Raw genomic sequence first — 4010 nt, 5'->3', positions numbered from 1 at the left:
GGTGTCCCGACGCCCTGTACCCCCCTCTTGCCTATAAATAGGAGCCTTAGGCCTCACTTTTTGAGGATCTGGATTTTTGGAGAGTTGGCGAAGCCCTGCCTGCAGTGAAGAGTGGTCGAGCACTTCAACACAAGGGAGTTCTTCATCACCCGCATCCGTTCCTTAGCATTACCCCTCGTCGGTAATCCTAAGAAGAGCAAATATCTCGCTTTAGCCGAGATAGGCGCTTCAAGCTTCTAGATCTCCTCGCGGATCGACGAAGCTCTATCCGATTTTTCTGGAACAGATCTGAGTGCCAGGTAGTCCACGGATATCAACGTCCCCGTCACAGGCCAAAGACCCACGCAAGCAAGAGACGATAAACGGAATCTGTGAGGAGAGGATCTGGAGGAGGAGGAGGACAAGTATTCCTCGTACTTCCGCTGGTCGAACTCATATTCGACCTCCGTTTCAACCGGGATCGGGATCCGAGGTTGCGACACGTCAGCCTTCGTAGAAAGGCTGTCGGCTCCCACTGTGGTCGCCAGTTTGTTTGCGTCGAAAATTGATGTATTCATTACAACTTTAGTCGTTACAATAAAAATACAAAAAGATGGTCTTTTTATAAGACTCTTACACAATGAAAATAAAAAATACAATTCTCGCTCAAAACAAACGTAGAGAGATCGTTTATCGGTCTTCTGCTTGCGTGTGATCTTTACATGTGCCGGGGTTTATCCGTGGACCGCCTTAGATCTGGATCCGATTGATGAAAAATTCGGCAGAGCTTCGTCTTCACCGAGGAAGTATTTGATTTGAAGCGCTGAGATCGACCAAGCAAAATCAGGGATCTTCTCGAGATTAAGACCAAGCCTAATCTCAAGAGACGGACGGACGTGGTTCAGATCCTTCGAATAGCTCCTTCTTTATGCCGAAGTTCGCCGGGATCTAATTTTCCTTCACTAAAATTCGTGCTCCTTGACTCCTCAATCCAGCAGCACCTCCACGTCTTGATAATAATTCGTCCCCGCTGAAAGGAGGCCCTAGGCTTGTATTTATAGGGCTTCGGAAGTGGTTATTTGGATGAGAACAAGTGATTTGGCTCTATCTTCAGTTAACAACAGCCTAACCACGTTTGGGGATGATATCAAGTCAGTTGGGAACCTCTGGAACTGAAAAGATCTTGAGAAAACCGTTAAAACCGTCGAAAAACACATCAGAGGGTCAAAACAGCACGGCGGATCGCGCTGGCCGACCCGCCCAGCCGCGGGTCGGCCAAAGCCGACCCGCGCTGGTGCAGGTCGGTTTCGGCCGACCCGCGCTGGTGCGGGTCAGTTTCGGCCGTCCCGCACCGGCACGGGTTCCGAAGTCCGACATTTTTTTGGTTTTCCGACTCTTTCGAGATTTGTAGTTTTTCCCGTTTTGCGTGTTTTGACCGTCTTGTTGACTTGCATACTTCGTTGCGGGATTGACTGTCGAACACACGTTGGTTGATATACGCGCGTGTTGATTGACGCACGTGTGTTGACCGACGCGCACGAACTGATTGACGCGCGAACGGATTGACATGCACGAGCTGAATGATGCGTGCGTGCTAACTGACTGTTGGGCGCGTTTGTACGCTTTGAGTTGATTGACGCGCGCGGTCCACTTGGCGTTTTCTATTGTGGTGGTTCATTGTCATGTCATCAACAGTTCGCCGATTCGCTTCATGCGCTTGTCGGCGTCGGATAATCCTCTTTGACTCGGATAATGACGTTCATCGCCTCCTCTTTGTCTTGAGCTATGTGCGGGCACCCATAGGCATTTTTAGACGCCTACAGCCCCTCATGTAGCTATCATGAACAACGTGTCTGTGTCGATCATGGGTTTCTTTGGTGCGAAACATTTGTGGCCCATATGGTGCCTCGTCCAAAATTTTCACATTTATTTGGTATTTGCTTCCCAACCCCGCCGACGCCCCCATGTAGTTATCGTGAACGTGTTTGTGTTGACCATGAGTTTCTTTGGTGCTTGTGGCCCATATGGTGTCTCGTCCAATTTTTTTCATGTTTATTTTGTCCCCACCTCCTCCTTTTGTGTCTCTTCTAGAAAATGATTGTTTTGTCCATTTCCTTTGTCCTTTCTTTGTCTCTCTCTCTCTATCTCTTCTAGAAAATGTTTGTTTTGTCCATTTCCTCTGGCATTTTGATTCGTGATGAGTGTAACCGTGCAACGGTACAAGACACATGTTAAAAAGATATAAATATTATTAAAATCCTCTTATTGAATTATTATTAGAACCCCCTAACTTTTAAAAATATAAAAAATCCATTAAACTTAGGGGTTATCAGAAAATCTTCTTTAACTTTTAGATTTTATCAAATAATTACACCTAAAACGATTACTAGAAGGTCCTCTTAAGTTTCAAAATATAAAAATACTCATTACATTTAGGGGTTATCAGAAAATTTCCTTTAACTTTCAGATTTTATTAGAAAACCCTCTAAATTTAGAGGGTTTTCCGATAAGATTTGAAAGTTAAATGAGATTTTTTAATAAAATCTTTTTTTTGTTGGGGGTGGGGGTGGGGGGGGTGGGGTTGGTTGTGATAATCCCTATACTTTAAGGGGATTTTTTTGATACTTTGGAAGTTAAGAGGGGTTTTCTGATATTCATATAAAGTTAAGGAGTTTTTCTAATATTAACTCAAAATCAAACTTAAGGGGATGTTTGGTTGTATGTTTTTACCATGTAAAAGGATGAAAAGTGTAAAAAAGTGGATCCCAATGTCAGCTTTCATCACTTTCAATTGTTTGTTTGTAGTTGTGAAAATAGTGTAAAGTGATTTCATATGCTGATGTGGCTTGTAAAGTGATTTCATAATTTAGGAGAAAGCTGACATTGAAGTTAGAAAAAAATAATAAAAAATAATTCTAACCAATATGATCATTTGAGTAGGGACCACTTTTCACACTTTCCAAACAAACAATTAAAGTTACATTTGCAAACCAAACAAGCAATTTATGATTCCAATGGAATAAAAAACAAACAAAGAAAAATATACAACTGAATTTGATGAGGTGGACAACAACTTTCTAAGTTGTGTCATAAATACACAATTTTACCAACAACAACCAAACAGCCCCTAAACCTAAGTATCCCTATTCCAGTCAAATATATTTGCATCGGGGAATCAAACAAGCCATCAACTTCGTAAACAACGAAAGATAACATACTCTCCAACACATCAAGGCCTTAAAAAAAAAGAAGTCTTGAGTTTAGCATTAATCTTTAATTTATATTTTTTTATGAAGTCTATCAATGATTAGGAATAAACTTCATATTCTCTTTTGCATCGTTTTAACATACTTTAAATCAATCATTTTGCCATATTGGTTTTAAATATTCACCTTCCTTGTATAACACTATTTTAATATTTTTCACTTTGTAATGCTATACTTTCTCAAATAAAGCTTAGTTTCATATCGGTCAAAAATAATATAAAAATTCAAATTATTTTTAAATTATATTTGTTTTTTTTTCAATTCAAATATCAACATGAAAATTTAAATTGGGTGTATCCCATTTAAACAAACATAAAAAAATAATCGTGATGTAAGAGTTTAAAGAAAAAAATGAGCACAAACTGCCAAAAATACTTAATCATGATATTAAATCACGTGCATTGCACGTGTGTAAAAACTAGTGTGGATATAAAAAGCTAGAAAATATCAACCAACGAACCACATAAACAAACAAAAAAGGCCCTACTCTATAGAATTAATGAATAGGATTGTCATTGTCCACATTAGTGCCATTCCACATATTCATATACTCCGCTAAAACCCGCGAGGCCAAGTGTTTTTTCTTCGTACATATGAAAATAACCTGATATCTAGGGCACAATGAAAGTCTTTTTCCTTGACAAATGAAAGATAAAATGTCTAAAAGGCTTTGTAAGAGTCTGTTAGAAAATATTTGAGATGCCAATTTTTGGAATAGATTCATTCTATTTACAATTAACAAAAATTTAACTTGTGATAGGATCC

Source organism: Asparagus officinalis, chromosome 3 (genome assembly GCF_001876935.1).
Source record: "Asparagus officinalis chromosome 3, Aspof.V1, whole genome shotgun sequence".
NCBI lineage: Eukaryota > Viridiplantae > Streptophyta > Magnoliopsida > Asparagales > Asparagaceae > Asparagus > Asparagus officinalis.
Note: the sequence above shows the minus strand (reverse complement) of the source record.